The sequence below is a fragment of the Dermochelys coriacea genome, chromosome 1, assembly GCF_009764565.3.
Source record: "Dermochelys coriacea isolate rDerCor1 chromosome 1, rDerCor1.pri.v4, whole genome shotgun sequence".
Lineage (NCBI taxonomy): Eukaryota > Metazoa > Chordata > Testudines > Dermochelyidae > Dermochelys > Dermochelys coriacea.
Window position 1 is genome coordinate 351,476,732 of NC_050068.2, and position 27,162 is coordinate 351,503,893.

The 27,162-nt window shown below is 41.0% G+C and overlaps 1 protein-coding gene and 1 long non-coding RNA gene across 5 annotated transcripts in view; one reads left to right on the forward strand and one right to left on the reverse strand.

Annotated features, from left to right (window-relative positions):
- The window catches only part of PPP6R2 (protein phosphatase 6 regulatory subunit 2), a 171,016-nt gene that overhangs the window by 110,724 nt on the left and 33,130 nt on the right, over window positions 1-27,162 (reverse strand). For 3 of the 4 annotated variants that reach the window (XM_038396566.2, XM_043500019.1, XM_043500016.1), the window contains exon 2: window positions 15,204-15,340. The gene's annotated coding sequence lies outside the window, so the exon portion shown is untranslated. Of the gene's footprint in view, window positions 1-15,203; window positions 15,341-19,034; window positions 19,124-27,162 lie in introns of all 4 variants that reach the window. The other variant, XM_043500025.1, reaches the window with a different exon arrangement.
- The window catches only part of LOC122457076, a 33,039-nt gene continuing 31,336 nt past the window's right edge, over window positions 25,460-27,162 (forward strand). Inside the window, exon 1 of the long non-coding RNA XR_006276385.1 lies at window positions 25,460-25,648. This is a non-coding gene — a long non-coding RNA (uncharacterized LOC122457076). The remainder of the gene's footprint in view (window positions 25,649-27,162) is intronic.

A 27,162-nucleotide genomic window follows, 5' to 3' on the forward strand; every position in this document is an offset into this window, starting at 1 on the left:
ACAAGGCTTTCAAGCCCCTCCCCTGACCAACCTGACAGCAGCAGGGGCCTTTTCTTCTCTTGTGATGGATGTAGGGATAGGAAACTTCTTCCCTGGCTCTAGTGCAGTGGTTCTCAACCCGCATCCCACTTGCAGCCCAATCAACACACAGCTGCGGACCATGAGACATCCTCATGGCCGTAACTAGGGTGGAGCAGTAGTGGCACCTGCACTGAGCACAGAGGCGGCAGAGGGGGGTGCAAAAGTGGGGTGGCACAGGATCACCCTGCATCATCATCCCCCCCCGGCACCATTAGGCCCAGTGGCATCAGTCCAGCCCTTGGCAAGTTCGGGTCCAGCAGCATCAGAAGAAAGCCAGGGCCCTCAGTGCCCCCACCCTATCCCACAGGATTGCAGGTCCAGTGATCCCAGATGAAGCAGGCTCCCCAGCACTAGGACTACAGCAGCAGATGGGCTGCAAGGTTCAGCTCTGTGCAGCCGAGGTAGGAGACTAGTAGGTGTGGAGAGAGGAGGAATCTGATGCGTGGGGGCAATACTTGGGGAGTGGGAGAGACTGGTGGCTGGAGGCAGTCCCTGGATGGGAGGTTAGAAACTGGGGCAGTGTCCCTGGATGGAGGATGGTTGAGTGCTGGGAGGGAGTCCTTGGGGAAGCTGGGTGCTGGGGGCAATTCCTAGCATGGGGGGGAGTGGGGGGGCCTGAATGCATGGGGGAGGCAGTCCCTGGGCAGGGGAGGCATTCTGCCCTGGACAGGGCACCCTGTCCTGGACAGGGCACCCTGTCTCTGCAGGCCAGACACATGTGCCAGCCCAGTGTTGCGGAGGTCTGGATGATGGGGTGACAGTCCCAGTGGGGCTGGATGATGGGGGACAGTCCCTGACTGGTGAGCAATCTGAAGAGGGGCAGAGAGCAGGGCTCCTCGTCTTTGCAGGTAGGCTCAGCAGCCAGGCTCTGCAGCCGCACTCTCCAGGCACTCAGCCCAGCCACACCACCACCAGCAGCGTGGAAATGAGAATGGCAACACCATGCCATGCCACCCTTACATTAAATTAATTAATTTTAATAGTTAATGTTTTGACAATTTAAAATGCTCTTGGGTAGATATTTGCCACTGTTGATATGAAAAGTACTATATCAATTTGAATCCTATTGCTGTCATAAAACAAATACAAAATGTTTTTTTTGGTAGATGTACAGGTAATATACATATTGTGTGGATGTGGCCCACAAGACATAGAGAGCTGCATATGCAGCCCACAGTGGTAAATATGTTGAGAACCACTATGCGATGTTCCCCTGGTGTTATCTGGACTGGTGATCTGCTAGGTCACTCCAATCCTCAACTCTGGGAGCCAGCCTTACCCTGCTCTGCTGTGAGAACCCCCAACTCCTGGGCTGTTCACACACAGCTTCTGGCGTGTAAGCTACTCCTTGGATTGTGCAACCAAATGACACTAGCCAATATCTCCGCTCCCTGACACAACTCTAGGAACCTCTATCTTGCAGTGTCCAGTTGTGCCTGCTGGACACTGCAAGCTTATATGAGTTTGTCAATTTAACAAAGAAATTGATAGGTACCAGGCTTGTTATCCCAAGGGCAATCTCTGACATGCTTCAAACCAAATGCACTGCTTCAGATAGAACAAACAAACAAATTTATTAACTACAAAGATAGATTTTAAGTGATTATAAGTCAAAGCACAACAAGTTGGATTTGGTCAAATGAAATAAAAACAAAACGCATTCTAAGCTGATCTTAACACTTTCAGTGCCCTTACAAACTTAGATGCTTCGCACTACAGGCTGGCTGGTTGCCCTTCAGTGAGGCTCTCCCCTTTGATCAGCGCTTCAGTTGCTTGGTGCTGGTGGTGTCTGTAGATGTAGGTGGAAGAGAGGAAGAGCATGGCAAAACGACTCTCCCTTTTAGCATGTTCTTTCTTCCCTTTTGGCTTTGCCCCCCCCCCGGCCCCCTTCGGGGTCAGGTGAGCATCACCTCATCATAGTCCCTGACTGACCAAGGGAAGGGTGGTGACTCAGTAGAGTCTGACAGATCCTTTGTTGCTGCCTAGGCCAGTGCCTTTATTCCTGTGAGGCTGGGCTGGGTTTGTCCCATACATGCCCTGATGAGGTGTGAACTACCCCTCTGCTTTTGGAAAGTATTTTCTGGGCTTATTTTAAGCCATGAGGACACATTTTCAGCCTCATAACTATATACATGAAATTAAAACCTATAATTTTACTATAACAACAATGCTCAGTGCATCATTAGCATTCCGAAGACACCCGACATGACAAACTTTGCATTAGATACCACATAATCATATTATAAGGATGAACATGGGGGTGCAGGGTATTCCCACGAGGCACAGAATGTCAAGCACTGATCTAGTGAATGTAGCTTCTCTTTCTGCCAGAGGCTGTTTACAGATTCAGGCAGATGTCACTGCACCATTTACATTCAGGTCATATTTTCAAGTTCTTCTTCCCAACCCTAAGATCCAGACAAATTTTTTTTAAATAAATGAACATTAAGAATCTGATGTCATCACCTGATTCTGGGAAGCAAGAGCGCCAAATATGTGCCTATTGTGCTTATGCCTTAATTTGACCCTGCTCCCAGATGCATCAGAACTCCAGTGAAGAAGAGCCCAACCTGAGAAGCCCAGCACAGTGAACAAGTTTATATTTTGAATATCTGCACAATCTACCATGAGCTGTCTCAAGTGGGCAGAGCTTGAGAGAGTACCAGTATTCTCTGCCCAAGGTTTACAGCAAGAGATTGGTAAATAAAGTAACTGACCTCTCAAAATCCTTTCCAGTCCCACACTCTATGATTCCATGATTAATTTCTAAAGGAGAGGTTGCAAGTGCATATAGCTGGAAACATATTAAGGTATTATTGTTTGTTCTCTTAATTAAAGAAATGTCTGGTGTTTGGAAAAATTGTTTCTATGACCTTTCTATCAATGCTGCCAGCTTCAGCAGTGTGTTGGTTTCCTTCTTCCACAACCATGTTCCTGCCTTCTTCCATGTCCCGCTTACACTTGGAATGAACTCAATGATCCACAAGGCTGTAAGCTTTTTGGGGGGGCAGGGACAATCTTTTTTTGTTCTGTATATGTACAGTGACTAGCACAATGGGGTCCTGGGCCATGACTAGAGCTCCTACGCTCTACAGTAATACTAATAAAATTAGTCTCATTCAAATTCCTTCTTCGCACCCTCTTCTACTGTGAGGTGTACGTGAAATGCGCCATCTAATTATTGATGGGTCCATTTGCAGTTAGGGATCAATTGTGCATACAGAAAACCCCTAACAAAAGTGAAACTAAGAATATACATTCCAGCCATCGTGCTGACCATCCTTCTTGTATTTTGTATCCCATTCCCCCGTCATTTTTTTTCCCGGCATGGCAAGGTCTTTCCAATTATAAGCTTTTTTCTATATGTCTATACATAAAGCAGCACATTTTGGGTGCTACCACAATAAATATGAATCATACATGTAAAAGGCACCAGATTTGGAACCTAATATTTTTGCTCTCTTGAGAAAAGAGTAAGTCTTAGAACTGAGAAACTTTTAGAGCTTGCATGCACAAGACATCCTACTTGCAACATTTTAGCTTTAAAGTTACACAGATATGTAGATTAAAGGGGTGATGCCATTTTCTTTTATATACTTCAGAAATCTTTTTCTAATTACTCTTTAATGGATCATTCATTGGGTTAAGTAAGAGAAAATCTGAAGGGTTTCCCCAGAAAGGGCAGGATTAAGTGAAGCATTATTTAGGCTAAGTGTAATGTCCTAATACTATACTTTTATATCACTTAAAGTGATTCAAGGGGAAGTACTCGAGAAATTGTAATTCCATACATACGGCATGTGAAGTTATCTGTCTTTCACAAGTGAACTATTAATCATTCATTTACAAGTAATTTTACTTCATTTTCTTTCTTTTTTTTTGTATTATAGAGATGCTCAACAATGCCAATCGAGGCTCAGAACCCAATCTCTTAGTCTCTATACAGAAAAAGAACAACAGTCCTTTTCTCAGTGAGTTTACTATCTACACTATTTGGTGAAAATTATATTGTAAGAATTCTTTGAAGATGACGCATAATTTGAAAGATTTTTGCTTCAAAATTGATTTACATGTTATTTTGATGAAAACGAAAAATAATTAGAGAAATGTAAGTTGTCAACAAATGCCTTAGTCAATAAAACCCACAAAAAAAAAAGAGGAAGCTTTTTGCATCGCACATCAGAATTCAGTGCAACTCCTCAGACTGGTAAGAATAAAAACCTAAATTAAGATGACCTATGGCAGATGTGAAGCAAACTGACTACTTTTACTACAGTAAGGGTGTCACAGCTCAGTTAGTTCTAGTTACAGCTCAAGTGTTATCCCTCACCTGACTCCCATCCCCACACAAATATCTCTAGTTAAATGATGCTGTAAACTACAGTTCACTGGCCCGTGGGGGGTAGAAGGTGATGTTGTTCATAGATTCAAGACCAGAAGGGATCGCAGTGATCATCTAATCTAACTTCCTATATAACACACGTCGCAGACCCTCCCCAAAAGAATTCCTAGAACAGATCTTTTAGAAAAGCATCCAATCTTGACTTAAGAATGGTCGGGGATAGAGAATCCACCACAACCCTTGGTAAATTTTTCCAGTGGTTAATCATTCTCCCTGTTAAAAATTTAATCTCATTTCCAGTATGACTTGTCTAGATTCAACTTTCTCAATACCTTTCTCTACTAGACTGAAGGTTCCACTGTTATATATTTGTTTCCCACGTAGATATTTATAGATTGTAATCAAGTCACCCCTTTGCCTTCTCTTTGTTAAGCTAACTAGACTGAGCTCTTTGAGTCTATCACTATAAAATATAAAAAGAAAAGGAGTACTTGTGACACCTTAGAGACTAACAAATTTATTAGAGCATAAGCTTTCGTGAGCTACAGCTCACTTCATCCGATGAAGTGAGCTGTAGCTCACGAAAGCTTATGCTCAAATAAATTTGTTAGTCTCTAAGGTGCCACAAGTACTCCTTTTCTTTTTGCGAATATAGACTAACACGGCTGCTACTCTGAAACTATAAAATATGTTTCCTAAAATCCTTTAATCATTCTCTCAGCTTTTCTCTGAACCCTCTCCAGTTTATCAACATCCTTTGTGAACTGTGAGCAGCAGAACTGAACAGAGTATTCCTGCAGCGGTAGCACCACTGCCAAACAAAGAGGTAAAATAACCTCTCCGCTCCTACTTGAGGTTCCCATTTATGCATCTCAGGAAAACATCAGCTCTTCTGGCCACAGCATCACACTGGATGCTCATATGCAGCTGATTATCCACCATGTCCCGCAAATCTTTTTCAGAGTCACAGCTTCCCAGGATAGATTCCCCCATCCTTTAAGTATGGCCTGCATTCTTTGTTCCTACATGTATACATTTACATTTATCTGTATTAAAATGTATAGTGCTTGCTAGTGATGCTGATGCTTGAACTAGTAATGCAGCTGCACTGCAATAGATCAGTTTAAACAACTGAGCAGCTAATCCACTCTCTCTTCTAATCCAAGTATCAGGGAGTAGTCATGTTAGTCTGTATCCACAAAAACAACAAGGAGTCCGGTGGCACCTTAAAGCATCTGAAGAAGTGGGTTTTTATCCACAAAAGCTTATGCCCAAATAAATCCGTTAGTTTTTAAGATGCCACCGGACTCATTGTTCTTCTAATCCAATTACTCTGTGCTGCTTGCTAATCACTGAATCATAGAAATGCGGGGCTGCAAGGGTCCTCGAGAGGCCATCAAGTCCAACCCCCTGCACTAAGGCAGAACCAAGCAAACGTAGATCATCCCTGACAGGTGTTTGTCTAACCTGCTCTGAAAAACCTCCAAGGATGGGGATTCCATAGCCTCCAGTGGAAGCCTATTCCAGAATTCAACTAACCTTATAGTTTGGGCAGGTGTACACTTCGAAAGCTGCAGCTGTGCCACTACAATGCTTTAGTGAAGATGCTGCTAAGCTGATGGGACAGCTTCTCCAGTGGGCATAGTTAATACACCTCCATGAAAGGCAGTAGCTATGTTGAAGGGAGAAGCTCTCTTATCCACATAGTGCTTTCTACACTGGGGATTAGGCCAATATAACCGCGTCACTCAGGGTGTGGATTTTTCACACCCCGAGCGATGTACATATAGCAATGTAAGTTTGTAGTGTAGGCCTGGCCTTAGAAAGTTCCTCCTAATATCTAACCTAAATCTCCCTTGCTTAGGGCATGTCCACACTACAAAATTAAGTTGAACTAACCTACGTCAGCATACAGCCGCCGCAGTAATTACATCTCTTGAGCATGTCTTCACTTAACTCCTTGTGGTGCACGTCACTAGGAGTGCTTATATCAATTGTACTGTCAGTGTGGGGCCTTGTGAAACTGCTTCTGAAAGCCAAAACAGTTGACATAAGCAACATAGCGTCTACACCGACACTGCACCGACCTAACTACATCGACATTGGCTTTGCATTTCTCATGGAGGTAGAGTTATTAAGTCTGCACAGTAGGGTGGTTGGTGGAAGCAAAATTTTAGATGCTTCCATAGCTTGGTCAATATAAGGTGCCCTGCATCGACCTAACTCTAGAGTGTTGACCCGGCATAAGTGCTTTATTTTTTGTCCTACTTTCAGTGGACATAGAATCATAGGACTGGAACAGACCTCAGGAGGTCATCTAGTCCAGTGGCTCTCATCCTTTGCAGGCTACTGTACCCCTTTTAGGAAACTGATTTATCTTGCATACCCCCAAGTTGCACCTCACTTAAAAACTACTTGCTTACAAAATCAGACAGTGTCACAGCACACTATTACTGAAAAATTGCTTAACTTTCTCATTTTGACCATATGATAATAAAATAAATCAACTGGAATATAAATATTTTATTTACATTTCAGTATTTAGTACATAGAGCAACATAAAGAAGTCATTGTCTGTATGAAATTTTAGTTTGTTCTGACTTCGATAGTTCTTTTTATGTAGCCTGTTGTAAAACTAGGCAAATATCTAGATGAGTTGATGCTCCCCCTGGAAGATCTCTGTGTACCCCTGGTCGAGAACCATTGATCTAGCCCAGCTCCTACCCTCATGGCAGGATTAAGTATTATCTAGATCATCCCTGACAGGTGTTTGTCTAACCTGCTCTTAAAAATCTGCAATGATGGAGATTCCATAACATCCCTAGGCAATTTATTCAGGTGCTTACCCACCTTGACATTTAGGAAGTTTTTCCTAATGCCCAGCTTAAACCTCCCCGCTGTAATTTAAGCCCAGAGCTTCTTGTCCTATCCTCAGAGGTTAAGGAGAATAATTTTTCTCCCTCCTCCTTGTAAGGACCTTTTATGTACTTGAAAACTGCTATCATGTCCCCTCTCAGTCTTTTCTTTTCCAGATTAAACAAACCCAATTTTTTCAATCTTTCCTCATGAAAAGGTCATATTTCCTAGACCTTTTATCAGTTTTGTTGCTCTTCTCTAGACTTTCTCCAATTTGTCCACATCTTTCCTGAAATGTGGTGACCCAGAAGATAGAGAGCTGTTGATCACCATCCCTTTATAATAGCCTTTAACATATTTGAAGGCTGTTATGAGATCTTCCCTCATACTTCTTTTCTCAAGACTAAACATGCCCAGGGTTTTTAACCTTTCCTCATAAGTCAGGTTTTCTAAACTTGTAATCATTTTTGTTGTTCTCTTTTAAAAACTCTCTCCAATTTGTCCACGTTTCCTGAAGTCTGACACCCAGAAATGGACACGGTACTCTAGCTGAGGCCTCAGCAGTGCCAAATACAGCAAGACACTTACTTCTCATGTCTTACATATAACACAACACACCCCAGAACGTTATTAGCCTTTTTCACAACTCCATCATATTGTTGGCTCATATTCAATTTGTGATGCACTATAGACTCCAGATTCCTTTCAACAGTACTACCACCTAGCAAATTATTCCCCATTCTGTAGTTATACATTTCATTTTTCCTTCTTAAGCATAGTATTTTGCCCTTGTCTTTATAATTTCATCTTACTGATTGCAGACCAGTTCTCCAATTTGACAAGGTTGTTTTAAATTCTTATCCTGTTCACCAAAGACAAACCCTTTGCAAACCCTCCCAGCTTGCTGTCATCTATCAACTTGATAAGCATATTCTCCACTCCATTATCCAAGTCATTAATGAAAATACTAAAAACATACCGGACCAAGAACAAACCTCCTGCAGGACCTTTTCATTTGACAGCAAACCACTGATAACTACTCTTTGACAGACTCCAACGAGAGACTGCTGAATTGGAATTAATTTGCAAAATGGATACAATTAACTAAGGCTTGAATAGAGACTGGGAGTGGATGGGTCATTACACAAAGTAAAACTATTTCCCCATGTTTATTCCCCACCCCCACCGTTCCTCAGACGTTCTTGTCAACTGCTGGAAATGGCCCACCTTGATTATCACTACAAAAGGTCCCCCCCCCGCTCTCCTGCTGGTAATAGCTCACCTTAAGTGATCACGCTCCTTACAGTGTATATGGTAACACCCATTGTTTCATGTTCTCTATGTATATAAATCTCCCCACTGAATGCATCCGATGAAGTGAGCTGTAGCTCATGAAAGCTTATGCTCAAATAAATTTGTCTCTAAGGTGCCACAAGTACTCCTTTTCTTTTTGCGAATACAGACTAACACAGCTGCTACTCTGAAACCTACTCTTTGAATGGGATCTTTCAACCAACTCTGCACACAATTTATAGTAATTTCATTTATACCACATTTCCCTAGTTTGCTTATGAGAATGTTTACGAGACTATGTCCAAAGCCTTACTAAAAACAAGATATGTCACGTCTACTACTTCCTTCCTATCCACTAAGCCAACTGTAGCCATAGTCAAAGAAGAAAATGGTGTTGTTTTCAGTCATTTGCTCTTGAAAAATTCATGTTGGCTATTACTTTTAACCTGTTATCTTACTTACCAACTGATTGTTTAATAATTTGTTCCACTATTTTTCCAGGTATCAAAGTTAGGCTCACTGGTCTGTAATACCTCTGGTCTTTTGTTCCCCTTTTTTAAAAACAGGTACTGTACTATGTTTGCCTTCTCCAGTCCTCTGGGACCTTACCTATCCTTCATGAGTTCTCAAAGACAATTGCTAACGGTTCCAAGAATACTTCAGCTAGTTCCTTAAATACCCTAGATGAATTTCAGCAAGTACTGCTAAATTGAATACATCTAAATTACCTAAATGATCTAAATATTCTTTAATCTGTTCTTTCCCTATTTTGGCTTTAACACCTTTCCCCCTTGTTAATATTAATTGTGTGGTGTATCTGCTCACCATTAACCTTTTTAGTGAAGACAAGCAAAATAGGCATTAAACACCTGAGCCTTCTCAATGTCACCAGTTATTAGTTCTCCTTCTCTGCTAAGTAAAGGACATTTACTTTCTGTGCTCTCTTGCTCCTAATGCATTTAAATCAAATCACTCTGTATAACTCCAGTGTAGTTTTGAAACTCCAGTGTTTTTCTGAAGTATGGTCACTCACTTTAGCTTAGTGGTTCTCAAACTTCTGTACTGGTGACCCCTTTCACATAGCATGCCTCTGAGTTTGACCCCCCTCCCTTATAATTTAATTTTTTTTTATAACACCATTATAAATGCTAGAGGCAAAGCGGGGTTTGGAGTGGAGGCTGACAGCTTGTGACCCCCCCCATTTAATAACCTCATGACCCCCTAAGGGGTCCCGACCCACAGTTTGAGAACCCCTGCTCTAGCTAGAGTAGCTCAAGTGCAGTAATTCAAGCATGTTAACTTGAGCTAACTGATCCAGTGAAGACAGACAAGCCTTAAATGAATCAAAATATCTATGGGCTTCTTTTTTTTGGTGAGGGCTGGGGGGGGAGCAGAGCCAGAGAAAGGACACAGTGTTTACCACTATGAGCTACTAAAATGCCAACCGCTAGACGAATCATTTAGTCAGTGTGATCTAATAGAAGATGCAAGACTGACTAACTGCATTTATTTGAAAGCTTGTATATTAGCACTGTTACAACGATTAGTCTTCATTTAACTGTAAAAGAATGCTGCAAACATTTTGTATAGAACTCAGTGTTCAAATGGTCAGAAGAATTTTTCAAATGAATTGCACTTGACAAAACAGTTATTTAATTAAAAAGTCATTCTTCAGAATATTGTTTGCAACACCTTATCTATCTATAGGTGTGTACTTCTGTGAATTATAAACAACCACTCCTAAATTCTCTGGCAACATTGATCTATTTTATTGCCATAAAATACGTTTCATCCTCTCCCTTTTTTTCTTCCAAACACACATTTGCAACTCAGGTGAAAGCACTCATTGATATAAAACTTACTGAAACTATAGCAAAGAACAAAATTTTCAGACACAGATGAACATAATTTATTGGGGAAAAGTCAATATGGTTTTTGTAAAGGGAAATCATGCCTCACCAATCTACTAGAACTCTTTGAGGGGGGCAACAAGTATGATATTAATAAGCATGATAAGTAGATATTGTGTACTTAGATTTTCAGAAAACCTTTGACAAGGTCCCTCACCAAAGGCTCTTAAGCAAAGTAAGCTGCCATGGGATAAGAGGGAAGGTCCTCTCATGGACTGGTAATTGCTTAAAAGATAGGAAACAAAGAGTAGGAATAAATGGTCAATTTTCAGAATGGAGAGAGTTAAACAACGGTGTCCCGCAGGGTTCTGTACTGGGCCAAGTCCTAATCAACGTATTCTTGAATGATCTGGAAAAAGGGGTAAACAGTGAGGTGGCAAAATTTGCAGATGATACAAAACTACTCAAGATAGTTAAGTCCCAGGTAGACTACGAAGAGTTACAAAAGGATCTCACAAAACTGGGTGACTGGGCAACAAAATGGCAGATGACTTTTAATGTTGATAAATGCAAAGTAATGCACTTTGGAAAACATCATCCCAACTATATATATAAAATGATGGGGTCTGAATTAGCTGTTACCACTTAAGAAAGAGCTCTTGGAGTCATGGTGGAGAGTTCTCTGAAAACATCCACTCAATGTGCAGCGGCCGTCAAAAAAGCAAACAGAATGTTGGGCATCATTAGGAAAGGGATAGTAAGACAGAAAATATCATATTGTCTCTATATAAATCCATAGTACACCAACATCTTGAATACTGCGTGCAGATGTGGTCGCCCCTTCTCAAAAAAGATACATTGGAATTGGAAACGGTTCAGAAAAGGGCAACAAAAATGATGAGGGGTCTGGAACGGCTGCCGTATAAGGAGAGATTAATAAGACTGGGACTATTCAGCATGGAAAAGAGACGACTACAGGGGGATAGGATCGAGGTCTATAAAATCATGACTGGTGTGGAGAAACTAAATCAGGATGTGTTATTTACTCCTTCTCATAACACAAGAACTAGGGGTCACCAAATGAAATGAATAGGCAGCAGCTTTAAAACGAACAAAAGGAAGTATTTCTACGCAAAAGGCACAGTCAACCTGTGGAACTCTTTGCCAGAGGATATTGTGAAGGCCAAGATTATTACAGGGTTCAGAAAAGAACTAGGTAAGTTCATGGAGGATAGGTCCATCAATGGCTATTAGCCAGGATGGGCAGGGATGGTGCCTCTAGCTTCTGTCTGCCAGAAGCTGGGAATGAGCGACAGGGAAAGGATCACTTGATGATTACTTGTTCTGTTCATTCCTTCTGGGGCACCTGGCATTGGCCACTATCAGAAGACAGGATACTGGGCTAGATGGATCTTTGGTCTGACCCAGCATGGCCATTGTTATGTTCTTACTGATTGCTAAAAATTATAATTTCTGAGGCTTCCCCCTCCCCTATGCTCTTCAGGTAGCCCAGCTTCCCAGGCTGTGACTCCAAATAACCTAGCTCAGAACCTCCTTCCCCAGAAGTACACAAGAGAAGTGGGCAGTTTTCAGCAAATGATAAATTGGAGAGGGTTCAGAGAAGAGTCACTGAGAATGATTAAAGGAACAGAAAACCTGCCGTACAGTGACAGGCTCAAAGAACTCAATTTATTTAGCTTAAAGTAAAGGTTAAGAGGGGGACTTGATAACAGTCTGTAAGAATCTACATGAGGAACAAATATTTAATGATGAGCTCTTCAGTCTAGCAGAGAAAGGTCTAACACAATCAAATGGCTGAAAGTTGAAGTAGACAAAGTCAGATTAGAAATAAGGCGTAAATTTTTAACAGTGAGTGTAATTAACCATTGGAACAAATTACCAAGGGTTCTGGCGCATTCTCCATCCCTGACTATTCTTGAATCAACACTGGATGCACTCTTCACATTTTCAAAACCATCTCCGCAATTATATGGGCTAAAAAAATTTTGAAATGAAAGCCGAGATTCAGGAGCACAATTATCCCTCAAGGGCTGATTTCCAAGACAAATTCCATGCTTATGAAATCATGAAATACGCGGGATTCTTCTTCTATGATTTTCATTACTCTTGTATCTGAGCACCTTCTAATTAAAACATGTAACAAAAACTAAACTTTCCTCTTTCTTTGTGTGTGAGGATCACTTGAAAGATAACAGGCAGGGGTGCTTGTAAGAGAGACTATCTAATGTGAGATGGGTTTTCCACTTAGTTCTGAATGCTGTAATACTCTGTCAAAGTATTTGTTGTCTATGGCAATACAATCAGTCCTCTTCAAGCAAACCTACAGAGTGGTGATAGGTTTCTCCTTACCAAGAGCACATTCGCGCGTGTCCCAGAGGTATCCATTTTAGTTTGCTTCCTCTTCAAAATCTGCATGAGACCACTTGAAGAGGTGGTAAGTCACCACAGGTTCCAATGCCAAACCTACGCTAATTAAACCAAGTTGATCATCTACTTTTCCACAGATGTAACCAGTGCCATCACCAGAATATCACAATGCCTACAACAGATAGGCAGCATTTGATGTTGGTCATGAGGTTCTGCTGTCTCACCTGAGAGGTGACATAGGTCCAGGATAATGTGCTAAAATGGTCTGAGTCCTTCCTGGAGGGATGAACCCAGTGAGTAGTAATAGGGAACTGCAGCATCACCACTAGTCCCCTCGCTTGTAAGGATCAATTTTCAATCTGCTCCTTTTCACTATCTACATGGAACCACCAGTTGAACTTGTCAGACAACATGGACTCAAATGCCAGTAATACACAGCTGACACAGAGCTCTATCTATCCTTCACCAAACCACTACCACCAAGATTGCCCAGTACTTGGAGAAGAACAGCTGGCTGAAGCTGAACCCAAGCAAACCAGAGGTGATGCTTGTGGGCAGAAGAAAGTATTTTGAACAGCTTGCAGCTTCAGTGCACTCTCCGTTGGTTGAAGAGAGACACCCACAATTAGTCCAGTCAGTCCATAGTATAGAAGTATTCTTGGATTCCTCACTGATGCTGAACTCTCACATGGCAGAATCCACAAGTACTGCTTGCTACCCCTCTGCTTGGTTAGGAAACTCCATCCCATCCTGGTGGAAGACCACCTGGTTTCAGATATTCATGCCTTGATCGCCTCTCGGCTGGATTACAGCAAGATAATATACCTGGGCATGAAGCCTTCAGCTCTTAGGAAACCCGAACTAGTTCAGAACACTGCAGCCCATCTCCTCAGCAATACAAACTACCATAAACATATCCAACTGCCCTCTGCTCTCTATACTGGCTTCCAATAGATTTTCAAATTATGTTCAAGGTCTCAGTCCTAATCTTCAAAAATACTCCATGGCCTGAGCCCAGGACTTCTAAAAGACCATCTAAAGCACTAGGATGAAGACTGGGGGAAACAACTATGGTTCTCTCGTACAATGGAATTCTCAACAATAAAGAGCAAAGCTTATCTATGCAAAAGAGAGAACCTTCTCTGGGAGACGTCTGAGACTGTGGAATGAACCTCCCCAGGAACAAAGGGCCATCAGAACCTCATAACTTTCTGCTCCAGGTTTCTTTGATGTTGCTTTCTCTAACGTGAACACACAGCAACAGGTACATTTAAAAAAAAAAAACACTACCAAAACAAGACATTCCACTGCACATAACTCTCCTTCTGGGTAAAGGATAAAAGAACAACACAGGACAGATGTGTAGTTACATTGCTTAATGCACTACTGGAATGCTCAGACACTATGGTCTAGTCTATATACAACCTATATAGACTAGACAAGACAGATCAGCTGGCTCAGATTAAATACTAGCAAGACCAAGCAAATGCTGGTCAGAAGGGAGTTAAATCCCCTGGAGTGGGAGAAAATAATCACAGCAGCAAGCCTACACACTCTATTAATCAAGGGCAATAAGAAGGAACTTTGGGGCAAGGGCAGTGTCAGCCCTGCCCTTCATACCATTGTGCAGCAGCCCAAGGATGCTAAGGGGACATGCATCACACCTCAGAAGGAATAGACGTGCAATCACTCAAAGAAGAAACATGCATTATGGTGACTGAGCTCCTTGAGTCTACCTAGCTTAACTTCTCTGACCTGATGACAGTCTATAAGTACCTACATGGGGAATAAAAATGTGATAATATGCTTTTCAAATCAAGTAGACAAAGGTCTAACATGATTCAATGACTGGAAGTTGAAGCTAAACAAACTCAGAATGGAAATAAGATGCGAATTTTCAAGAGGGAGGGCAAGGAACCACTGGAACAGCTTAGCAAGGGTTGTGATGGCATCTCTGTCATCGGAAATTTTTAACTCAAGACTAGAAGCTTTTCTAAAAGAGATGTTCTAGTTCAAAGAGTTCAGGGATGTCTTACGGGATGTGTTCTATGGAAGTCAGATTATCACAGTGGTACCTCTTGATGTTGTTATCGATGGGTCACAGACTTATAGAGTTTCAGGGCAAAAGCAATCATTAGATTAGCTAGAAACTGAGCTCCTGTATATCACATGCCTCAAATGGTGGCAGAGGAGCTGGGCTTCCCACCGGGATGTTCTGGCAACTGAACCACATTGTTAGAGCCCTCCCATCATCATCACTCTCATCTTAGCTACCTCCCAGTATAAAATGCCAAGTAAAATTTTCAAGTTCTGAATACTGAGATGCATTGCACAGTTGTAAGAATTTATTATGAAACAAATGAGCCTTAAAGAGGAAGAGTAAATATTCATACCTTCCGTAGAAATCGTTTCAAAAATGAAATCTCCACGGACAGAGAAACATTTGGGTTACAGTTCCTGGGGTGTATTCATCTTTAAAAAAACAAAACACCTTTCTTTCAATGTGAAGTTTCGCTCCAGTCTCTTTTTCCTGAGAATTAAAGAAAAAGAAAATAGTGTTACTATTCACCAAGGAAAGCCCTTGAAAGGCTACTGTGGCATGAAGTATCTTTTACATGTAACCTCACCTAATGGCAAATTTAAGTTAGAATAAAGAAAAATGGAACTTATTGTAGATGCCAAGTTTTTTGTAAAATCATTATCACATATGAATATACTCCCTTCTATCACGCTACCTGCAACTTTACCATTTAATACTGTAGACAAATATGAACATTTATTCTGGTTTCCGGAAGCACAACGGTTAACAGTCCCTCCCTCTGCAGTCCTTAGACTCAGCTTGTGAAATACCTACAGTACTTCATTCAGGAACACACTTTGTTTTTCTGACATTACTCTAAAAGAAAGTTCTAAGTTGCCAAGGAAACCAAAAGGTCATTTTCCTTGTTCCAAGAATAATTACAACAGAATACATGTATTACATATTCAGTCTGAGGCCCCTATTACTTTGAAGGGACAGCAAGACACTGAAGCCCCAAACTGAATATACAATACATTGAAAAGGAGACTCACACTGAGGAAAAACTGTGAGGGAGCTGTACTTTCCTTAGCTTCCCTTTGCTTTTAGTGAAGTTGTGTTTTAACTAGGGCTCTCGATTAATCGCAGTTAACTCAGGTGATTAACTTAAAAATATTAATCGCAATTAAAAAATTAATTGGGATTAAGCACAGTTTTAATCACACTGTTAAACAGTAGAATACCAACTGAAATTTATTAAATAGTTTTGGATGTTCTTCTACATTTTCAAATATACTGATTTCAATTACAACACAGAATACAAAGTATACACTTTTCAGAGTGGTAGCTGTGCTAGTCTATCAACATAAAGAATAAGGAGTACCTGTGGCTTACTTAGAGACTAACAAATTTATCTGAGAATAAGCTTTCGTGGGCCAAAACCCACTTCATCCGATGCATGCAGTGGAAAATATAGTAGGAAGATTATATACACATATACACACATACATACATACATACATATACACACACACACACACACACACACACACACACACCATGAAAAAATGAGTGTTGCCATACACTATAAAGAGAGTGATCAATTAAGGTGAACTATTATCAGCAGGAGAAAAAAACCTTTTGTAGTGATAATCAGGATGGCCCATTTCCAACAGTTGATAAGAAGGTGGGGGAGGGGGGAGAATAAGCATGGGGTGCCACAAGTACTCCTTTTTTTCATGGGGAAATAGTATTTTGTGTAATGACCCATCCACTTATTTTTATTACAAATATTTGCACTGTAAAAATAAAAATCAAAGTAGTATTTTTCAATTCAGTTCATACAAGTACTGCAGTGCAATCTCTTTATTGTGAAAGTGCAACTTACAAACGTAGATGATTTCTTTTTGTTACATAACTGCACTCAAAAATAAAAAAATGTAAAATTTTAGAGCCTACAAGTCCACTCACTCCTACTCCTTGTGCAGCCAACCACTAAGACAAACAAGTTTGTGTACATTTACAGGAGATAATGCTGCTGGCTTCTTAAGCGGGCAGCATTATCTCCTACAAATGTAAATAAACTTCTTTGAGTGACTGAATGAACAGGAAGTAGGACTGAGTGGACTTGTAGGCTCTAAAATTTTACATGGTTTTATTTTTGAGTGCAGTTATGTAACAAAAAGAAATCTACATTTGTAAGTTGCACTTTCATAATAAAGAGATTGCACTGCAGTACTTGTATGAGCTGAATTGAAAAATACTATTTATTTTGGTTTTATAGCACAAATATTTGTAATTAAAAATAAATATAAAGTGAGCACTGTACACTTTGTGTTGTGTTATAGTTAAAATCAATATATTTGAAAATGTAGAAAACATCCAAAAATATTTAAATAAATGGTATTCTATTATTGTTTAACAGTGCGCTTAATTGCAATTAATTTTTTCAATCAAGATTAATTTTTTTTAATCGCTTGACAACCTTAGTTTTAACAAGATATTTTTACACAATACATGGTCTTCTCATCAGATCCTGAAGTAAGTTTCCAATCTTGTGTTTAAGACTAAATTGAAGCGCAACATTAGCAATGAACATGCCTTAAGAAACTTTATGTATATATTCCCCCCTTCAGTACCACACCCATGAAAAATGGGCATTAGATAGAAGCATTAGACAAGTATTCTAACATCTAGACAGTATTTCAAACTAGAATTTCAAAATCTATGGAAAGCATGAGGAGTCTACAACTCGTATAGCACTCAAGGAAAAAGTATTATACTTTCTCACCTTCCTCATCCTGAGTTACCTATGAATTCAGGAATTTTAATAATTCTGACGAAGTGGGTTATAGCCCATGAAAACTTATGCCCAAATAAGTTTTTTAATCTCTAAGGTGCCACAAGGATGCCTCGTTGTTTTCACAGAAGTACAGGGAGTCCTCAGACTTACGACGCCTGACTTAGGTTGGACACCACTTACAACGCTTTTCAATTGACTGCCCGTTCCCCCCCCCTCCCCCAAGACATTTGTTTTGCCCTTACAATGCTCAATTTGCATAAAGTTTGCTTGAAATCACTTCCTGGTTGTGTTATTCTGGTATAGAGCAGGAAGGGATCGCTTCTCATTGGCTTGGAGGCAGCAGGGCAGCTTGTTGCCAGGTAGGATTGCTGCTTGTTTTTGATTGGCTCCCGGCCTGGGCTCAGCCAATCAGAAAGCTTGAGTGATTGGCTGAGGCTGAGCATGTGTACCATTCTCCCTGGCTTTCTGAGTCTGTGTTGCTGGCATTCTGAGCAGCCATATGTGAGTTTATACGTTTATTTGCATGCTGTTTACAAAATACAGTGTGCAGTAAATACACCGATGTTGCAACATTTCTCATCTATAATTCATTTAGTACAGAAATCTGGGTTATTGTGGTGAAAATAGTGCATCAAGCTTTGGTTCAAGAACCAATCCCGCCTTCATACCATTGATTCCTATGGGAAAAGTGGTTTTGACTTACATTTTGACGTACAACGCAATTCTCAGTTAGTATTTTCAGTCTTTAGCTTACTATCATAAAGTCTCACATATAAGCTAATCTATATATAAAAAAACATATTATGATGAAGGTGGGTGAAACCTCTTTGAAGCTGGTGGGCATGAAAGCACCATTCAGGATAAATGTAAGAATTTAATCTCCTTTTTGGAGTAAGCTGAAACAACAGTAACCACTGCCAAAAACACAGGCCACATGCATGGCCAGTCAGACGCTGATGAATGAATGCAAATGCAGGGAGCTAGGTACTGTTTGGTGAAAATCCTTGCATCTATGTGCAGCAGGACACAGAAAGCCAAGGAGACAGCTAGAAAAGCACTATGGCGGTGGCCTTGAGAGAAAGCCTAGAAAGATCTTTTGACGCAGAGTGCTAGCTGGAATGAGGATAGGAACTGTGAGCAAAGAAACTGCCTCCCGTTTGATTACGTTTGCTCATAATTATATGCAGAGAAATGGGACTTAGTGTGCAATTCTTTGTAAATAAACCAGACTGCATCAAAGAAATACCTGACTTAATTATCACTTTCTCCTTCTAACAGATACAACCCTGAATAATGCCCAATTGCACAGATCAAACAACACTAACAATGTGATGTCACACTAAGCCATAACGATCTACAAAACAGGATACATATTAATTGAAATGTCACTATTTCTCATCTTACCATCTGCAATGGCTGCACTCACAAATATCCAATCAAACTGATGATGTAACTCAGCTATACTCAGTCTTGGACAGCTAGCAAGTATCTTCCTGGTTAGCAAACAGAAGCACCAAAATTAGTGTATATTTAGTTGCAAATCAACATGTTTTAACGGTAACCAACTAATAAGAATAAACTTTTCTTTAGGAAAAGATGTAAAAAGCACAAACGAAAACTATTAAAATCAATTTTTTAAATGTCAGATTCCTTGCTTGCTCACTTAAATCACTATTAAAATGATGATTTAAATCACTCAGATTTAAATCAGTCTACTTTGCCATTTGGTCATCACATGTAGAACAGGAAAAAACAGAATAACTGTAGACTCTCAACATGACACCATGTTGTAATCTCTACCAGGAATAGAATCACATTAGATGATAAGGCCCTAGATCCAAAATTTTCAAAGATCATTAGTGACTCAGGGTACCTTGAATTTTTGGTTTGCCCAACTTGCGATGCCTAAGGGGGTCTGATTTTCAGAAAGTGCTCAACACCCACACTGAAAATCAGAATCTCAGGTGTCTCAAGTTGGCTACTCCAAAACTAAATCACCCCAAATCACTAGCCCCTTCTAGACTTCTGAAAATCTTGGGGCAATCTATTAAAAACCTTGGGATAAAACTATTAAACTATTAGATTTTTCACCGATCTGGTGGGAGATCAGTGAATTAACACTGCCCGGGATCCAGTCATTCCCAGACAAATCCCAGAGACTCTTGATGGACACATACTTCTTACCACCCATGCTCCTTTACTAAAGAATCCTGTACATCTCAATACTCTCTCTCTTCCCCTTAAACTAATTGCTCTTATTATACGAGTTAAAACTCAACCAACAACAGAATTACGCTGGCAGAACAGGGAAAATACTTTGAGAAATTGGCCATATCCTGACTTCACCAACATTCAAAGTCACCAGACTATCGATTATCAAGGTGTTGCCAAGCATCAGGTCATGCTGGACTCATACTATTTCTGGATATGGCAACAACACTTTTATCCATCTTTCACTGACCAGACTATGTCCCTTCCTTCCAAAGACAAACATCATGATCTACAATTTTGACTCCTCCAGGTTAGACTACCTCAAATTTCTCTACATGGGATTGAATGCAAGCATTTTAAGTTAGTACAACACCCATCATCAGCGATCAAAATAGTTATATTTGTACTCTCAAACCCCACACTCACAAAGTTCTGGTCGTAATATACAAAACATTTACTAGATGGAACCTAGTTCTTTCAGACTGCCTCGCCCTCCATGATCCTCCAAAGAAAGTAATGTGCCACAAAAACAATGAAAATAGAGAGGCCCTACTTTAAACTATTGAGGAAGATGCCACAGAGAGTTCTCAGTGTCAGGAAACTGACTATAAAATTTTTTGCAAGAAGAAATCAAAGCCCAACCCTGAGAGCATTTAGAGCAGGGGTCTCAAAGTTCAGGCCCGCGGGCCATCTATGGCCCGAGAACCTCCACACTGCGGCCTGCGGAAACGTTCACCCAGCCCTCGTGGCTGCCGGCCTGGGAGGGCGGGGGGGGGGCAGGCAAGAGAGATGCAGCTATGCTGCCAGCTGTCTGCTGCAGGTACTGCCCCCCGCAGCTCCCACTAGCTAGGGAAGAGGGACAGAGATACCATCACTAGTTGCCGAGCAGAATCAGCCATGGAGGCAGCATCATTAGTTGCCAGGCAGAGTCAGCCATGGAAGCAGTGTCACTAGTCACTGGGCAGAGTCAGCCAGGGCGGCATAAGGCCAAGGGAGAGAGGGAAAAGGGTGGGAAACAGGCTAGGAGGTGGCATGACTCGTGAGGCTCCAAGGACAGCACGAGGGGGCACACTGCCTCCATCCCCCCACCCCAAGCGCGGACTTTGTGGCCAATGGGAGCTCTGGAGCGCTTGCACGGAGGCAATGTGTCTGGTGCCTGTAGATAAGATAAGGTGAAGATAAGGAGGAAAAAGGTTATTTCTAGCTGTTGGCACTGCGGGTCTGTGTAATGAAATGGGGCCTTTTATTTACTTTTTTATCCACTGTCCCGTGTCATGTGGGCAGGGTGTGTAGCAGAGGGCCATCTCAGCAGGACCACCAGGAGGCACTGAACCTGATGGGAGCCTAATCCCAGCCACACAGAGAGGGTTAGACCCACCTACTGCCCCGTCTCTTGAGGGCAGCAGCCATGGGCCTCGCCCCCTGCATCTGACCAATGGGCAGACCATGACTGTGCCTCCTCCTCAGCCGCTTTTGTGCCCAAGGAGGCCGAGGCCCACCCCAGCAAGGTCCTCTGCCAGCAGAGCATGGAGTGTGGGAAAGTGGACCAAACACAACTCTCTGTACCCACCTTGCTGCGCTCCTGAAGGTTTCAACTGCTCAGTCACTGAGGCCAAACATCAACTAACGGAACCGAAGCACTGCCAGGTGTCTGGCAAACACTAAAAACTCTCTGGCACGTGAAGAATTGTATCGCGTTGTATGACAGTTTTATTATTTCTAAGAAATTTGAAATAAAAAATACAATAGAAACGTTTTCTTTTCTGAACACCATCTTACAGTGACATTATTGGCCCACTGGGAGGATTTGAGGACTGGCACTAAGGTAAATTGAGTCTGAGACCCCTGATTTAGAGTTAAATGAAAGACTTCTTTCCAATTTTGCCTCCTTCACAGAGAAGCTCCTCTAAAAATAAATATCACACTTACCTTTGTACATTCCTGTACTCGAAAGACTCAAGGGAAAGCCCATCATTTTTTGTATTTGGTCATAAATTTGTTCACTATATATAGATATAGAGAGATATATACACACATCAAGTTGATAAATGCCTTACAAATCCTGTGATAGGTTACAAAAACATTTAAAAAAAAAATGGGTGGGTCAGTACAAAAACCTATTTCCCCCTGCTGATACTCTCATCTTCTTGTCAACTGTTTGAAATGGGCCATCTTGATTACACTGGCCTCATTAGCACTACAAAAGTGATTTTTTTTCCTCCCTTGGTATTCACCCCTTCTTGTCAACTATTGAGAATAGCCCACTTCCACTTTAATTGAATTGGCTCGTTAACACTGATCCCCCACTTGGTAAGGCAACTCCCATCTTTTCATGTGCTGTGTATTTATACCTGCCTCTGTATTTTCCACTCCATGCATCTGATGAAGTGAGTTTCATAAGTTTTGAAAGCTTATGCATAAATAAGTTTGTTAGTCTCTAAGGTGCCACAAGGACTCCTCCTTGTTTTTGCTGATACAGATTAACATGGCTACCACTCTGAAACCTATTACAAACATTGTAAAGTAACATAAGCACAGGACACCATAATTATTTGCAGATCTCATACTCCGTTTGGCACTTTATCACCCATTTTTCCTCTCTCCAATGCTTTAGTTCCGTTAGCTGCTAGGAAAAATTGAGGTGTTTCTCTTTTTTCTCTGCATCTCTTAATTCCCAGCTGCTTGCAGAAAAATGGAGGAATCCCACTGGGTCCAGTACATTTTCTCAACATTATATGTGGTGCCTCACATTTGTCAGCATAGCTTCCACTCAATACCCATATCACACAATATGCCTAAAAACAGACAAAGCATACAATCACTACTTGCCCTGACTAAGCTGGGGTGCCTCTAGATTTAATCAAATGAATAGACACCAACAAGAGTCATAAGAACTGCCATACTGGGTCAGACCTTGGTCCATCTTTCCCCATATCCTATCTCCAATGGTGGCATATACCACACCTTAAGGGGGAGCGTAAACAAAAGCAAAATTATGGAGTGGATCCACCCATCTTCTGGTAGTCAGAGGTTTAGGGTCACCCAGAGCATGCAGCCTTAGAACCTCAGGAGGATTATTAATGGACTTTCTATACTTCTGGCTGATTTTCCCATACTCACCTATGTTGATGTCAGTTTGTCACACCTGCCCATAAGTAATGTTATTTGAATACTGAAAGCAACCTGCACATAAGTCAATTCTACTTTGCTAATATTAAGATTATCCAACTAAACTTTTCAAGCTCTAGATACAACTCTGACAAGGTATATAAAAATGGTGCGGTTTCTGTCTATATGTGTGTTTACTTTGTAGTCCAGTGTATTAGCATTCCAGTATTTACACTGAGAAACTCAGATACTTTTCAGCTGAGTGCTTCACTGCTTTCAGGCCAGTTTATAGTGTGGAGTAAGTATGAATTTAACGAGCAAATCTGTAACTGAAACAAAAAAGCACCATAGTCAAACTTAAGTCACACTATGATGTGATGAAAGCTCCTTAGGAAACTGCTTTGAGTATCCACTTATTATGAACTGCTGTGAACAGTATTTCTTCTAAACTTGCAGAAAACTGAAAGGGGAGAAAGAGCCATACATACACATTTTCTGACTATAGGAATATCTCTGTTCTACCTTCCCTATATTTGTTAATTTTAAGTACACCTATTTACACCTGTGTCACTGTATTATTGACCTCTATAAAAGCATGTTTAGGACAGTTTGTAAAGAAGATTCTATGCAAAATAAAAGGTGTGATATATACAGATTATAGAGATCCCAAATGGAAAACACACTGAACCCATGTGCATGTAGAAGGAGGACTTTTAACTCTTCATCTAGATAAGTTCTGCTGATGTGGCAAGAGCATTTGTTTTTTGACACAGTGGTGAACTGATGAAACACACTTGGCCTCCTGACTTACAGCTCATACTAATAGTGACCTGAAAATGATTTTATACTTTTATTCTAGAAGATAGTGTTTTTAAAAAAGCAACTTCACAGTTATCTTGATGTTAATTTTCATAGCATCTTCTCTCTAATTCAATTTACACCTGAAAGGCTCTGGAGCATTTCTCTTTGTACCATCAGAGAAACAATTTTGCAGAGTAAATGGAAAAAGGGGTTGGTTCCAAATCCTTCAAGAAAGCCTTGGCAGCCTATTGCTATAAAGTAGCACACTCTGGGTCTTATGATCCATGAATAGCTAAAAAAAGCCGCATTGCTAAATTGCTTGGTGCCCATTATCAGAGTTATAGGCTTACCAGCAGCAGAAATATGTCTGGCTAGTTCCTACAGCAACATCTTCCTCTGCACCAACAGCAACAAGAAAAAAAAATGCTACAGATTCTCTGGGCAGCCTGCCAGGTAACCTTAACTTGACAGGAAGAAACAGCAAAAAAAATAAAGACTGCTAACTGAAAGATGCTTGTTCTCTCATTTCTGTTTCCTTCTTTCACCCTCTCATTATGTGTCCTTGTTTATAAATTACTATTCCCCACTTTAAAAAGATCATTATGCACAGATGTGAACCACACAGCACCACCAAGACCTTTGAAGAGAAACATTTGTCTGCTTACCTGAACATTTCCTTTCTTTGAGTTAATGAAGTCCATAGATCTGTTACAATGGGTATTTCAGCCTGCTCGCAGGTTAAAAACAGAGCCATACTTGTCAGTCACTGGCAGCACGGAAGCCCTGCCCCCTTAAATTTCCTCCAATTGAAACAACTTCAACAGCCAGGGTAATTTCATTCTACTTTCCAAAATTAGAGACTGCATTAAATATACACTGAAGAAAAAGAACAATTTATCCTACTGTAGAGCATAGGGACAATTTCCCCTGATGAAATAAACCTAAATGTTTGGTTGTCCATTTCCATCTCAATTCCAGATGATCCCACTTGTCTCTAGGAGAAGCGAGATCTGTGGAAATTGTTTCAAGGAAAGGAAACATGCAGGTAAGTGCAGAAAAATGTTCCTATTCTTCATTATGCTAAGATATAGATATGTATTACATTAGGATTTTCATAGCAGTAGGCTACACGGTGGGAAGTAGGATCATTCTTTAAATATGTACATTCAAAATAGTACAAATTGTATTTCTTTTTTTCCCCTGGGCACTGTTCCAGAAGGAATCCTTGTAACAAGGGTCAAGAGATGATAAATATCTGCCAAGTCTACGGTGGTTTGTGTAGAGTAGGCAAAGTCGTCAAGCATAGACTAGGCACAGCCAACTAGGGTTCCACCCCGAGACAGGCAAAGACATGATGCCCAATACGGTGCTCTCAGAGACCAGAAAGGGGATGGAGATGCAGCTAGCCTTGTGACTGTGACAATCTGGCTCATTAATGATTGGTTGGCTTTGAAAAATCTGATTTTTGTATTCACCAGTTGAGGGAACAGAAAATAGATAATTGGGCCCCTATCAATAGATATGATAGGTTAAAATGTGGAGGGATAATACGAATTACTGGATAAGGCTCATATGAACTCCTGTTCACTGAAGTATGTCTGTGCATGAGAGCAACATTCCTAATAGGATTTAGTAAGAACTGGATTTTTGTTTGACTCCACTTTTTTTTCCCCTTTATGGTCATCTTTATTTTCAGTTATCATTCTTCTGAGCTGAGGCCTTTTACCCAATAGGATTCATCTTCAGCTCAGAGCTATGATTGATTTCCTTGGAATCATGCATCTGTTTACCATGAATACAAGATTCATAGCCATGATCAGCAGAATTTTCCCAGAAGCCCATATTAATACCACTGTGATTTCAAGAGACCCTGAAAGAATCTGTCAGTCTAAATAGTAGTGAATGGAACTTGCGGGGGGGGGGGGGGGGACACACCAATCCATATGCAAACTGGGAGTATTGACTATGGAACGGTACAATGGCCATGAGAATATAAGCCTCCTTTAGGAACTCATTGGGATGTTTCATAGAAAGACCTGTTAGTTCCCTATTCTCTAAGTTTAGGGGTATGTCAGCACTTACTGGGGACTGAAGCTGCGGCAATTGATGCACCAGGGGTCGACTTAGTGAAGACCCGCTAAATCGACCGCAGATCACGCTCCCGTCAACTCCAGTATTCCACCAGATGAGAAGTGTAAGGTAAGTCGACAGGAGAGTTTCTCCCGTCGACCCAGTGTACTGTAGACACCGCAGTAAGTTGACTTAAGCTACATCGACTCCAGCTATGTTAACCCCGTAACATAGACCTGCCTTAGAAACAGGATGGGTTATATCACTCTTATCTGAAGTAGATAATGTAGGGTTACATTCACATCCTGTCATTTCAACGGGCTGCCTGAGTTTATAAATGAGACAAAATTGTGCCTGTGATTCTTGCAACGCTCCAGAGAGTATCCCTCTCCAGACAATGCCCAGTGACCTCACTCTGGCCAAAGTTGTAGGTTCCCCAATTGAAAGATCTTGGCACCATTCAGAGGTCTAACTCTAAATAGGGCTGGTTGCAAGTCATGTGAATTACTCTGAGGCAACTGAGGGCAACTACGGTAAAACCTCAAGAGTTACGAACTCCTTGGGAATGGAGGTCGTTCGTAACTCTCAACAAAATATTATGGTTGTTCTTTCAAAAGTTTACAACTGAACATTGTCTTAATACAGCTTTGAAACTTTATTATGCAGAAGAAAAAGGTTTTCCCTTTATTTCTTTAAGTAATTTACATTTAACACAGCACTGTACTGTATTTGCTTTTTTTTTTTTTTTTCTTTTGGTCTCTGCTGCTGCCCGATTCCATACTTCCAGTTCCAAATGAGGTGTTTGGTTGACTGGTCAGTTCATAACTCTGGTGTTTGTAGCTCTGGGTTTCTATGGTACTGACCTTGCCTCAGCTCCCTCAATTTGTTCCTCCCACCACTTGCAAAATGGTACTCTCCTGTACTTTAGGGACTGTTTTAACTTGCCATGTGATCTTTCAGTCGTGTCTGGCAGGAGCCAGGATTATAAATCTACTTCTCTGACAGCTCTGCATAGCTTTGGCTTTCCAAAAAGTTTCCCACTATAGAATTACAAGCTGGAAACCAATTTGCTTGAGAAGGCCCTGTACACCTGCATGCAAAGATTTAGGTCCCGCTAACTTTTGCGCAGAAAACCCCTTAGGCCTTTAAGTTATAACAACCATATGAGCAATACTGTCCACTCATGCTAGTATTGCCTGTGAAAGCATGTGAAGAGCGTCAAACAACAACACTTCATAATTTTTAATTCTGTTTTTGTTGGGCTCATGTGACATGAGAGCTTTCACGCCCAGGGAAGAGACTGAGGTGACATCTGCCCAGACGTGGCTACCTGCAGAGGACC